Genomic DNA, 15,888 nt, shown 5'->3' with positions numbered 1-15,888 from the left:
CCAGTTAACATCAGACAGCGACTGGCTAACATCAGTCAGCGATTGGATAACATCAGACAGCGACTGGCTAACATCAGAGCGACTGGTTAACATCAGAGCGACTGGTTAACATCAGACAGCGACTGGGTAACATCAGACAGCGACCAGTTAACATCAGACAGCGACTGGCTAACATCTGTCAGCGATTGGCTAACATCAGACAGCGAGTGGCTAACATCAGACACAAACCAGTTAACATCAGACAGGGACTGGCTAACATCAGAGAGCGACTGGTTAACATCAGTCAGCGACTGGTTAACATCAGACAGCGCACGGTTAACATCAGACAGCGACCAGTTAACATCAGACAGCGACTGGCTAACATCATACAGCGACCAGTTAAAATCAGTCAGCGATTGGCTAACATCCGACAGCGACTGGCTAACATCAGACAGCGACCAGTTAACATCAGACAGCGACTGGCTAACATCAGACAGCGACTGGCTAACATCAGACAGCGACCAGTTAACATCAGACAGCGACTGGCTAACATCAGACAGCGACTGGCTAACATCAGACAGCGACTGGCTAACATCAGACAGCGACCAGTTAACATCAGACAGCGACTGGCTAACATCAGTCAGCGACTGGCTAACATCAGACAGCGACCAGTTAACATCAGACAGCGACTGGCTAACATCAGTCAGCGACTGGCTAACATCAGACAGCGACTGGCTAACATCAGACAGCGACTGGCTAACATCAGACAGCGACCGGTTAACATCAGACAGCGACTGGCTAACATCAGACAGCGACTGGCTAACATCAGACAGCGACTGGCTAACATCAGACAGCGACTGGCTAATATCAGAGCGACTGGTAAACATCAGAGCGACTGGTTAACATCAGACAGCGACTGGCTAACATAAGACAGCGACTGGCAAACATCAGTCAGCGACTGGTTAACATCAGACAGCGACTGGCTAACATCATACAGCGACCGGTTAACATCAGACAGCGACTGGCTAACATCAGTCAGCGACTGGTTAACATCAGTCAGCGACTGGTTAACATCAGACAGCGACCCGTTAACATCAGTCAGCGACTGGTTAACATCAGACAGCGACCGGTTAACATCAGTCAGCGACTGCCTAACGTCAGACAGCGACCGGTTAACGTCAGACAGCGACTGGCTAACATCAGAGCGACTGGTTAACATCAGAGCGACTGGTTAACATCAGACAGCGACTGGCTAACATCAGTCAGCGATTGGCTAACATCAGACAGCGACTGGCTAACATCAGTCAGCGATTGGCTAACATCAGACAGCGACCAGTTAACATCAGAGAGCGACTGGCTAAGATCAGACAGCGACTGGCTAGCATCAGACAGCGACCAGTTAACATCAGACAGCGACTGGCTAACATCAGACAGCGACTGGCTAACATCAGACAGCGACTGGCAAACATCAGTCAGCGACTGGCTAACATCAGAGCGACTGGTTAACATCAGAGCGACTGGTTAACATCAGACAGCGACTGGGTAACATCACACAGCGACCAGTTAACATCAGACAGCGACTGGCTAACATCAGTCAGCGATTGGCTAACATCAGACAGCGAGTGGCTAACATCAGACACAAACCAGTTAACATCAGACAGCGACTGGCTAACATCAGACAGCGACTGGCTAACATCAGACAGCGACTGGCAATCATCAGTCAGCGACTGGCTAACATCAGACAACGACCAGTTAACATCAGACAGCGACTGGCTAACATCAGTCAGCGACTGGCTAACATCAGACAGCGACTGGCTAACATCAGACAGCGACCAGTTAACATCAGACAGCGACTGGCTAACATCAGACAGCGACTGGCTAACATCAGACAGCGACTGGCAAACATCAGTCAGCGACTGGCTAACATCAGACAGCGACTGGCTAACATCAGACAGCGACCAGTTAACATCAGACAGCGACTGGCTAACATCAGACAGCGACTGGCTAACATCAGACAGCGACTGGCTAACATCAGACAGCGACCAGTTAACATCAGACAGCGACTGGCTAACATCAGACAGCGACTGGCTAACATCAGACAGCGACTGGCAAACATCAGTCAGCGACTGGCTAACATCAGACAGCGACCAGTTAACATCAGACAGCGACTGGCTAACATCAGTCAGCGACTGGCTAACATCAGACAGCGACCAGTTAACATCAGACAGCGACTGGCTTACATCAGACAGCGACTGGTTAACATCAGTCAGCGACTGGTTAACATCAGACAGCGACTGGCTAACATCAGACAGCGACCAGTTAACATCAGACAGCGACTGGCTAACATCAGAGCGACTGGTTAACATCAGTCAGCGACTGCCTAACGTCAGACAGCGACCGGTTAACGTCAGACAGCGACTGGCTAACATCAGACAGCGACCTGTTAACATCAGAGCGACTGGTTAACATCAGACAGCGACTGGCTAACATAAGACAGCGACTGGCTAACATCAGTCAGCGACTGGTTAACATCAGACAGCGACTGGCTAACATCAGACAGCGACCAGTTAACGTCAGACAGCGACCGGTTAACATCAGTCAGCGACTGGCTAACATCAGAGCGACTGGTTAACATCAGTGAGCGACTAGCTAACATCAGTCAGCGACTGGCTAACATCAGAGCAACTGGTTAACATCAGTCAGCGACTAGCTAACATCAGTCAGCGACTGGCTAACATCAGAGCGACTGGTTAACATCAGTCAGCGACTGGCTAACATCAGAGCGACTGGTTAACATCACACACCGACTGGTTAACATCAGTCAGCGACTGGCTAACATCAGAGCGACTGGTTAACATCAGTCAGCGACTGGCTAACATCAGAGCGACTGGTTAACATCAGAGCGACTGGTTAACATCACACACCGACTGGTTAACATCAGTCAGCGACTGGCTAACATCAGAGCGACTGGTTAACATCAGAGCGACTGGTTAACATCAGTCAGCGACTGGTTAACATCAGAGCGACTGGTTAACATCAGTCAGCGACTGGCTAACATCAGACAGCGACTGGCTAACATCAGACAGCGACTGGCTAATATCAGAGCGACTGGTTAACATCAGAGCTACTGGTTAACATCAGACAGCGACTGGCTAACATAAGACAGCGACTGGCTAACATCAGTCAGCGACTGGTTAACATCAGACAGCGACTGGCTAACATCATACAGCGACCGGTTAACATCAGACAGCGACTGGCTAACATCAGTCAGCGACTGGTTAACATCAGTCAGCGACTGGTTAACATCAGACAGCGACCGGTTAACATCAGTCAGCGACTGGTTAACATCAGACAGCGACCGGTTAACATCAGTCAGCGACTGCCTAACGTCAGACAGCGACCGGTTAACGTCAGACAGCGACTGGCTAACATCAGAGCGACTGGTTAACATCAGAGCGACTGGTTAACATCAGACAGCGACTGGGTAACATCAGACAGCGACCAGTTAACATCAGACAGCGACTGGCTAACATCAGTCAGCGATTGGCTAACATCAGACAGCGACTGGCTAACATCAGACAGCGACCAGTTAACATCAGACAGGGACTGGCTAAGATCAGACAGCGACTGGCTAGCATCAGACAGCGACCAGTTAACATCAGACAGCGACTGGCTAACATCAGACAGCGACTGGCTAACATCAGACAGCGACTGGCAAACATCAGTCAGCGACTGGCTAACATCAGACAGCGACTGGTTAACATCAGAGCGACTGGTTAACATCAGACAGCGACTGGGTAACATCAGACAGCGACTGGCTAACATCAGACAGCGACTGGCTAACATCAGTCAGCGATTGGCTAACATCAGACAGCGACTGGCTAACATCAGAGCGACTGGTTAACATCAGAGCGACTGGTTAACATCAAACAGCGACTGGGTAACATCAGACAGCGACCAGTTAACATCAGACAGCGACTGGCTAACATCTGTCAGCGATTGGCTAACATCAGACAGCGAGTGGCTAACATCAGACAGCGACTGGCAAACATCAGTCAGCGACTGGCTAACATCAGACAGCGACCAGTTAACATCAGACAGCGACTGGCTAACATCAGTCAGCGACTGGCTAACATCAGACAGCGACTGGCTAACATCAGACAGCGACCAGTTAACATCAGACAGCGACTGGCTAAAATCAGACAGCGACTGGTTAACATCAGTCAGCGACTGGTTAACATCAGACAGCGACTGGCTAACATCAGACAGCGACCAGTTAACATCAGACAGCGACTGGCTAACATCAGAGCGACTGGTTAACATCAGTCAGCGACTGGTTAACATCAGACAGCGACTGGCTAACATCAGACAGCGACTGGCTAACATCAGTCAGCGACTGGTTAACATCAGACAGCGACTGGCTAACATCAGACAGCGACCGGTTAACATCAGAGCGACTGGTTAACATCAGACAGCGACTGGCTAACATAAGACAGCGACTGGCTAACATCAGTCAGCGACTGGTTAACATCAGACAGCGACTGGCTAACATCAGACAGCGACCAGTTAACATCAGACAGCGACTGGCTAACATCAGAGCGACTGGTTAACATCAGTCAGCGACTGCCTAACGTCAGACAGCGACCGGTTAACGTCAGACAGCGACTGGCTAACATCAGACAGCGACCTGTTAACATCAGAGCGACTGGTTAACATCAGACAGCGACTGGCTAACATAAGACAGCGACTGGCTAACATCAGTCAGCGACTGGTTAACATCAGACAGCGACTGGCTAACATCAGACAGCGACCAGTTAACGTCAGACAGCGACCGGTTAACATCAGTCAGCGACTGGCTAACATCAGAGCGACTGGTTAACATCAGTGAGCGACTAGCTAACATCAGTCAGCGACTGGCTAACATCAGAGCAACTGGTTAACATCAGTCAGCGACTAGCTAACATCAGTCAGCGACTGGCTAACATCAGAGCGACTGGTTAACATCAGTCAGCGACTGGCTAACATCAGAGCGACTGGTTAACATCACACACCGACTGGTTAACATCAGTCAGCGACTGGCTAACATCAGAGCGACTGGTTAACATCAGTCAGCGACTGGCTAACATCAGAGCGACTGGTTAACATCAGAGCGACTGGTTAACATCACACACCGACTGGTTAACATCAGTCAGCGACTGGCTAACATCAGAGCGACTGGTTAACATCAGAGCGACTGGTTAACATCAGTCAGCGACTGGTTAACATCAGAGCGACTGGTTAACATCAGTCAGCGACTGGCTAACATCAGACAGCGACTGGCTAACATCAGACAGCGACTGGCTAATATCAGAGCGACTGGTTAACATCAGAGCTACTGGTTAACATCAGACAGCGACTGGCTAACATAAGACAGCGACTGGCTAACATCAGTCAGCGACTGGTTAACATCAGACAGCGACTGGCTAACATCATACAGCGACCGGTTAACATCAGACAGCGACTGGCTAACATCAGTCAGCGACTGGTTAACATCAGTCAGCGACTGGTTAACATCAGACAGCGACCGGTTAACATCAGTCAGCGACTGGTTAACATCAGACAGCGACCGGTTAACATCAGTCAGCGACTGCCTAACGTCAGACAGCGACCGGTTAACGTCAGACAGCGACTGGCTAACATCAGAGCGACTGGTTAACATCAGAGCGACTGGTTAACATCAGACAGCGACTGGGTAACATCAGACAGCGACCAGTTAACATCAGACAGCGACTGGCTAACATCAGTCAGCGATTGGCTAACATCAGACAGCGACTGGCTAACATCAGACAGCGACCAGTTAACATCAGACAGGGACTGGCTAAGATCAGACAGCGACTGGCTAGCATCAGACAGCGACCAGTTAACATCAGACAGCGACTGGCTAACATCAGACAGCGACTGGCTAACATCAGACAGCGACTGGCAAACATCAGTCAGCGACTGGCTAACATCAGACAGCGACTGGTTAACATCAGAGCGACTGGTTAACATCAGACAGCGACTGGGTAACATCAGACAGCGACTGGCTAACATCAGACAGCGACTGGCTAACATCAGTCAGCGATTGGCTAACATCAGACAGCGACTGGCTAACATCAGAGCGACTGGTTAACATCAGAGCGACTGGTTAACATCAAACAGCGACTGGGTAACATCAGACAGCGACCAGTTAACATCAGACAGCGACTGGCTAACATCTGTCAGCGATTGGCTAACATCAGACAGCGAGTGGCTAACATCAGACAGCGACTGGCAAACATCAGTCAGCGACTGGCTAACATCAGACAGCGACCAGTTAACATCAGACAGCGACTGGCTAACATCAGTCAGCGACTGGCTAACATCAGACAGCGACTGGCTAACATCAGACAGCGACCAGTTAACATCAGACAGCGACTGGCTAAAATCAGACAGCGACTGGTTAACATCAGTCAGCGACTGGTTAACATCAGACAGCGACTGGCTAACATCAGACAGCGACCAGTTAACATCAGACAGCGACTGGCTAACATCAGAGCGACTGGTTAACATCAGTCAGCGACTGGTTAACATCAGACAGCGACTGGCTAACATCAGACAGCGACTGGCTAACATCAGTCAGCGACTGGTTAACATCAGACAGCGACTGGCTAACATCAGACAGCGACCGGTTAACATCAGAGCGACTGGTTAACATCAGACAGCGACTGGCTAACATAAGACAGCGACTGGCTAACATCAGTCAGCGACTGGTTAACATCAGACAGCGACTGGCTAACATCAGACAGCGACCAGTTAACGTCAGACAGCGACCAGTTAACATCAGTCAGCGACTGGCTAACATCAGAGCGACTGGTTAACATCAGAGCGACCAGTTAACATCAGTCAGCGACTAGCTAACATCAGTCAGCGACTGGCTAACATCAGAGCGACTGGTTAACATCAGTCAGCGACTGGCTAACATCAGAGCGACTGGTTAACATCACACACCGACTGGTTAACATCAGTCAGCGACTGGCTAACATCAGAGCGACTGGTTAACATCAGAGCGACTGGTTAACATCAGTCAGCGACTGGCTAACATCAGACAGCGACTGGCTAACATCAGACAGCGACTGGCTAATATCAGAGCGACTGGTTAACATCAGAGCTACTGGTTAACATCAGACAGCGACTGGCTAACATAAGACAGCGACTGGCTAACATCAGTCAGCGACTGGTTAACATCAGACAGCGACTGGCTAACATCATACAGCGACCGGTTAACATCAGACAGCGACTGGCTAACATCAGTCAGCGACTGGTTAACATCAGTCAGCGACTGGTTAACATCAGACAGCGACCGGTTAACATCAGTCAGCGACTGGTTAACATCAGACAGCGACCGGTTAACATCAGTCAGCGACTGCCTAACGTCAGACAGCGACCGGTTAACGTCAGACAGCGACTGGCTAACATCAGAGCGACTGGTTAACATCAGAGCGACTGGTTAACATCAGACAGCGACTGGGTAACATCAGACAGCGACCAGTTAACATCAGACAGCGACTGGCTAACATCAGTCAGCGATTGGCTAACATCAGACAGCGACTGGCTAAGATCAGACAGCGACCAGTTAACATCAGACAGGGACTGGCTAAGATCAGACAGCGACTGGCTAGCATCAGACAGCGACCAGTTAACATCAGACAGCGACTGGCTAACATCAGACAGCGACTGGCTAACATCAGACAGCGACTGGCAAACATCAGTCAGCGACTGGCTAACATCAGACAGCGACTGGTTAACATCAGAGCGACTGGTTAACATCAGACAGCGACTGGGTAACATCAGACAGCGACCAGTTAACATCAGACAGCGACTGGCTAACATCAGTCAGCGATTGGCTAACATCAGACAGCGACTGGCTAAGATCAGAGCGACTGGTTAACATCAGAGCGACTGGTTAACATCAAACAGCGACAGGGTAACATCAGACAGCGACCAGTTAACATCAGACAGCGACTGGCTAACATCTGTCAGCGATTGGCTAACATCAGACAGCGAGTGGCTAACATCAGACACAAACCAGTTAACATCAGACAGCGACTGGCTAACATCAGACAGCGACTGGCTAACATCAGACAGCGACTGGCAAACATCAGTCAGCGACTGGCTAACATCAGACAGCGACCAGTTAACATCAGACAGCGACTGGCTAACATCAGTCAGCGACTGGCTAACATCAGACAGCGACTGGCTAACATCAGACAGCGACCAGTTAACATCAGACAGCGACTGGCTAACATCAGACAGCGACTGGCTAACATCAGACAGCGACTGGCAAACATCAGTCAGCGACTGGCTAACATCAGAGCGACTGGTTAACATCACACACCGACTGGTTAACATCAGTCAGCGACTGGCTAACATCAGAGCGACTGGTTAACATCAGAGCGACTGGTTAACATCACACACCGACTGGTTAACATCAGTCAGCGACTGGCTAACATCAGAGCGACTGGTTAACATCAGAGCGACTGGTTAACATCAGTCAGCGACTGGCTAACATCAGACAGCGACTGGCTAACATCAGACAGCGACTGGCTAATATCAGAGCGACTGGTTAACATCAGAGCTACTGGTTAACATCAGACAGCGACTGGCTAACATAAGACAGCGACTGGCTAACATCAGTCAGCGACTGGTTAACATCAGACAGCGACTGGCTAACATCATACAGCGACCGGTTAACATCAGACAGCGACTGGCTAACATCAGTCAGCGACTGGTTAACATCAGTCAGCGACTGGTTAACATCAGACAGCGACCGGTTAACATCAGTCAGCGACTGGTTAACATCAGACAGCGACCGGTTAACATCAGTCAGCGACTACCTAACGTCAGACAGCGACCGGTTAACGTCAGACAGCGACTGGCTAACATCAGAGCGACTGGTTAACATCAGAGCGACTGGTTAACATCAGACAGCGACTGGGTAACATCAGACAGCGACCAGTTAACATCAGACAGCGACTGGCTAACATCAGTCAGCGATTGGCTAACATCAGACAGCGACTGGCTAACATCAGACAGCGACCAGTTAACATCAGACAGGGACTGGCTAAGATCAGACAGCGACTGGCTAGCATCAGACAGCGACCAGTTAACATCAGACAGCGACTGGCTAACATCAGACAGCGACTGGCTAACATCAGACAGCGACTGGCAAACATCAGTCAGCGACTGGCTAACATCAGACAGCGACTGGTTAACATCAGAGCGACTGGTTAACATCAGACAGCGACTGGGTAACATCAGACAGCGACCAGTTAACATCAGACAGCGACTGGCTAACATCAGTCAGCGATTGGCTAACATCAGACAGCGACTGGCTAAGATCAGAGCGACTGGTTAACATCAGAGCGACTGGTTAACATCAAACAGCGACTGGGTAACATCAGACAGCGACCAGTTAACATCAGACAGTGACTGGCTAACATCTGTCAGCGATTGGCTAACATCAGACAGCGAGTGGCTAACATCAGACACAAACCAGTTAACATCAGACAGCGACTGGCTAACATCAGACAGCGACTGGCTAACATCAGACAGCGACTGGCAAACATCAGTCAGCGACTGGCTAACATCAGACAGCGACCAGTTAACATCAGACAGCGACTGGCTAACATCAGTCAGCGACTGGCTAACATCAGACAGCGACTGGCTAACATCAGACAGCGACCAGTTAACATCAGACAGCGACTGGCTAACATCAGTCAGCGACTGGTTAACATCATACAGCGACCGGTTAACATCAGTCAGCGACTGCCTAACGTCAGACAGCGACCGGTTAACGTCAGACAGCGACTGGGTAACATCAGACAGCGACCAGTTAACATCAGACAGCGACTGGCTAACATCAGTCAGCGATTGGCTAACATCAGACAGCGACTGGCTAAGATCAGAGCGACTGGTTAACATCAGAGCGACTGGTTAACATCAAACAGCGACTGGGTAACATCAGACAGCGACCAGTTAACATCAGACAGCGACTGGCTAACATCTGTCAGCGATTGGCTAACATCAGACAGCGAGTGGCTAACATCAGACACAAACCAGTTAACATCAGACAGCGACTGGCTAACATCAGACAGCGACTGGCTAACATCAGACAGCGACTGGCAAACATCAGTCAGCGACTGGCTAACATCAGACAGCGACCAGTTAACATCAGACAGCGACTGGCTAACATCAGTCAGCGACTGGCTAACATCAGACAGCGACTGGCTAACATCAGACAGCGACCAGTTAACATCAGACAGCGACTGGCTAACATCAGACAGCGACTGGCTAACATCAGACAGCGACTGGCAAACATCAGTCAGCGACTGGCTAACATCAGACAGCGACCAGTTAACATCAGACAGCGACTGGCTAACATCAGTCAGCGACTGGCTAACATCAGACAGCGACCAGTTAACATCAGACAGCGACTGGCTAACATCAGACAGCGACTGGTTAACATCAGCCAGCGACTGGTTAACATCAGACAGCGACTGGCTAACATCAGACAGCGACCAGTTAACATCAGACAGCGATTGGCTAACATCAGAGCGACTGGTTAACATCAGTCAGCGACTGGTTAACATCAGACAGCGACTGGCTAACATCAGACAGCGACCAGTTAACGTCAGACAGCGACCGGTTAACATCAGACAGCGACTGGCTAACATCATACAGCGACTGGCTAACATCAGAGAGCGACTGGCTAACATCAGACAGCGACCGGTTAACATCAGACAGCGACTGGCTAACATCAGACAGCGACAGGCTAACATCAGACAGCGACTGGCTAACATCAGACAGCGACCGGTTAACATCAGACAGCGACTGGCTAACATCAGACAGCGACTGGCTAACATCAGACAGCGACTGGCTAACATCAGACAGCGACTGGCTAACATCAGACAGCGACCGGTTAACATCAGACAGCGACTGGCAAACATCAGACAGCGACTGGCTAACATCAGACAGCGACTGGCTAACATCAGACAGCGACTGGCTAACATCAGACAACGACCAGTTAACATCAGAGTGACTGGTTAACATCAGACAGCGACTGGCTAACATCAGACAGCGACTGGCTAACATCAGTCAGCGACTGGTTAACATCAGAAAGCGACTGGCTAACATCAGACAGCGACTGGCTAACATCAGACAGCGACCAGTTAACATCAGACAGCGACCAGTTAATATCAGACAGCGACTGGCTAACATCAGACAGCGACTGGCTAACATCAGAAAGAGACCAGTTAACATCAGACAGCAACTGGCTAACATCAGACAGCGACCAGTTAACATCAGACAGCGAGTGGCTAACATCAGACAGCGACTGGCTAACATCAGACAGCGACCAGTTAACGTCAGACAGCGACCGGTTAACATCAGTCAGCAACTGGCTAACATCAGAGCGACTGGTTAACATCAGTCAGCGACTGGCTAACATCAGAGCGACTGGTTAACATCAGAGCGACTGGTTAACATCACACACCGACTGGTTAACATCAGTCAGCGACTGGCTAACATCAGAGCGACTGGTTAACATCAGTCAGCGACTAGCTAACATCAGTCAGCGACTGGCTAACATCAGAGCGACTGGTTAACATCACACACCGACTGGTTAATATCAGTCAGCGACTGCCTAACATCAGAGCGACTGGTTAACATCAGTCAGCGACTGGCTAACATCAGAGCGACTGGTTAACATCACACACCGACTGGTTAACATCAGTCAGCGAATGGCTAACATCAGAGCGACTGGTTAACATCAGAGCGACTGGTTAACATCAGTCAGCGACTGGCTAACATCAGAGCGACTGGTTAACATCACACACCGACTGGTTAACATCAGTCAGCGACTGGCTAACATCAGAGCGACTGGTTAACATCAGAGCGACTGGTTAACATCAGTCAGCGACTCGCTAACATCAGAGCGACTGGCTAACATCAGTCAGCGACTGGCTAACATCAAAGCGACTGGCTAATATCAGTCAGCGACTGGTTAACATCACACACCGACTGGTTAATATCAGACAGCGACTGGCTAAATTCAGAGCGACTGGCTAACATCAGAGCGACTGGTTAACATCACACACCGACTGGTTAACATCAGACAGCGACTGGTTAACATCAGTCAGCGACTGGCTAACATCAGAGCGACTGGTTAACATCACACACCGACTGATTAACATCAGACAGCGACTGGCAAACATCAGACAGCGACCAGTTAACATCAGACAGAAACTGGCTAACATCAGTCAGCGACTGGCTAACATCAGACAGCGACTGGCTAACGTCAGAGCGACTGGTTAATATCAGTCAGCGACTGGCTAACATCAGAGCGACTGGTTAACATCAGAGCGACTGGTTAACATCACACACCGACTGGCTAACATCAGACAGCGACTGGCTAACATCAGACAGCGACCAGTTAACATCAGACAGCGACTGGCTAACATCAGACAGCGACTGGCTAACATCAGACAGCGACTGGCAAACATCAGTCAGCGACTGGCTAACATCAGACAGCGACCAGTTAACATCAGACAGCGACTGGCTAACATCAGTCAGCGACTGGCTAACATCAGACAGCGACCAGTTAACATCAGACAGCTGCTGGCTAACATCAGAGAGCGACTGGTTAACATCAGTCAGCGACTGGTTAACATCAGACAGCGACTGGCTAACATCAGACAGCGACTGGCTAACATCAGACAGCGACCAGTTAACATCAGACAGCGACTGGCTAACATCAGACAGCGACTGGCTAACATCAGACAGCGACTGGCTAACATCAGACAGCGACCAGTTAACATCAGACAGCGACTGGCTAACATCAGACAGCGACTGGCTAACATCAGACAGCGACTGGCTAACATCATACAGCGACCAGTTAAAATCAGTCAGCGATTGGCTAACATCAGACAGCGACTGGCTAACATCAGACAGCGACCAGTTAACATCAGACAGCGACTGGCTAACATCAGACAGCGACTGGCTAACATCAGACAGCGACCAGTTAACATCAGACAGCGACTGGCTAACATCAGACAGCGACTGGCTAACATCAGACAGCGACTGGCTAACATCAGACAGCGACCAGTTAACATCAGACAGCGACTGGCTAACATCAGACAGCGACTGGCTAACATCAGACAGCGACTGGCAAACATCAGTCAGCGACTGGCTAACATCAGACATGGACCAGTTAACATCAGACAGCGACTGGCTAACATCAGTCAGCGACTGGCTAACATCAGACAGCGACCAGTTAACATCAGACAGCTACTGGCTAACATCAGAGAGCGACTGGTTAACATCAGTCAGCGACTGGTTAACATCAGACAGCGACTGGCTAACATCAGACAGCGACCAGTTAACATCAGACAGCGACTGGCTAACATCAGAGCGACTGGCTAACATGAGACAGCGACTGGCTAACATCAGACAGCGACTGGCTAATATCAGACAGCGACAGGTTAACATCAGACAGCGACTGGCTAACATCAGACAGCGACTGGCTAACATCAGACAGCGACTGGCTAACATCAGACAGCGACCGGTTAACATCAGACAGCGACTGGCTAACATCAGACAGCGACTGGCTAACATCAGACAGCGACTGGCTAACATCAGACAGCGACTGGCTAATATCAGAGCGACTGGTTAACATCAGAGCGACTGGTTAACATCAGACAGCGACTGGCTAACATAAGACAGCGACTGGCAAACATCAGTCAGCGACTGGTTAACATCAGACAGCGACTGGCTAACATCATACAGCGACCGGTTAACATCAGACAGCGACTGGCTAACATCAGTCAGCGACTGGTTAACATCAGTCAGCGACTGGTTAACATCAGACAGCGACCCGTTAACATTAGTCAGCGACTGGTTAACATCAGACAGCGACCGGTTAACATCAGTCAGCGACTGCCTAACGTCAGACAGCGACCGGTTAACGTCAGACAGCGACTGGCTAACATCAGAGCGACTGGTTAACATCAGAGCGACTGGTTAACATCAGACAGCGACTGGATAACATCAGTCAGCGATTGGCTAACATCAGACAGCGACTGGCTAACATCAGTCAGCGATTGGCTAACATCAGACAGCGACCAGTTTACATCAGACAGCGACTAGCTAAGATCAGACAGCGACTGGCAAGCATCAGACAGCGACCAGTTAACATCAGACAGCGACTGGCTAACATCAGACAGCGACTGGCTAACATCAGACAGCGACTGGCAAACATCAGTCAGCGACTGGCTAACATCAGAGCGACTGGTTAACATCAGAGCGACTGGTTAACATCACACAGCGACCAGTTAACATCAGACAGCGACTGGCTAACATCAGTCAGCGATTGGATAACATCAGACAGCGACTGGCTAACATCAGTCAGCGACTGGCTAACATCAGACAGCGACTGGCTAACGTCAGAGCGACTGGTTAATATCAGTCAGCGACTGGCTAACATCAGAGCGACTGGTTAACATCAGAGCGACTGGTTAACATCACACACCGACTGGCTAACATCAGACAGCGACTGGCTAACATCAGACAGCGACCAGTTAACATCAGACAGCGACTGGCTAACATCAGACAGCGACTGGCTAACATCAGACAGCGACTGGCAAACATCAGTCAGCGACTGGCTAACATCAGACAGCGACCAGTTAACATCAGACAGCGACTGGCTAACATCAGTCAGCGACTGGCTAACATCAGACAGCGACCAGTTAACATCAGACAGCTGCTGGCTAACATCAGAGAGCGACTGGTTAACATCAGTCAGCGACTGGTTAACATCAGACAGCGACTGGCTAACATCAGACAGCGACTGGCTAACATCAGACAGCGACCAGTTAACATCAGACAGCGACTGGCTAACATCAGACAGCGACTGGCTAACATCAGACAGCGACTGGCTAACATCAGACAGCGACCAGTTAACATCAGACAGCGACTGGCTAACATCAGACAGCGACTGGCTAACATCAGACAGCGACTGGCTAACATCATACAGCGACCAGTTAAAATCAGTCAGCGATTGGCTAACATCAGACAGCGACTGGCTAACATCAGACAGCGACCAGTTAACATCAGACAGCGACTGGCTAACATCAGACAGCGACTGGCTAACATCAGACAGCGACCAGTTAACATCAGACAGCGACTGGCTAACATCAGACAGCGACTGGCTAACATCAGACAGCGACTGGCTAACATCAGACAGCGACCAGTTAACATCAGACAGCGACTGGCTAACATCAGACAGCGACTGGCTAACATCAGACAGCGACTGGCAAACATCAGTCAGCGACTGGCTAACATCAGACATGGACCAGTTAACATCAGACAGCGACTGGCTAACATCAGTCAGCGACTGGCTAACATCAGACAGCGACCAGTTAACATCAGACAGCTACTGGCTAACATCAGAGAGCGACTGGTTAACATCAGTCAGCGACTGGTTAACATCAGACAGCGACTGGCTAACATCAGACAGCGACCAGTTAACATCAGACAGCGACTGGCTAACATCAGAGCGACTGGCTAACATGAGACAGCGACTGGCTAACATCAGACAGCGACTGGCTAATATCAGACAGCGACAGGTTAACATCAGACAGCGACTGGCTAACATCAGACAGCGACTGGCTAACATCAGACAGCGACTGGCTAACATCAGACAGCGACCGGTTAACATCAGACAGCGACTGGCTAACATCAGACAGCGACTGGCTAACATCAGACAGCGACTGGCTAACATCAGACAGCGACTGGCTAATATCAGAGCGACTGGTTAACATCAGAGCGACTGGTTAACATCAGACAGCGACTGGC

This window comes from Telmatherina bonti (genome assembly GCF_933228915.1).
Source record: "Telmatherina bonti genome assembly, chromosome: 16".
Taxonomy (NCBI): domain Eukaryota; kingdom Metazoa; phylum Chordata; class Actinopteri; order Atheriniformes; family Telmatherinidae; genus Telmatherina; species Telmatherina bonti.
Note: the sequence above shows the minus strand (reverse complement) of the source record.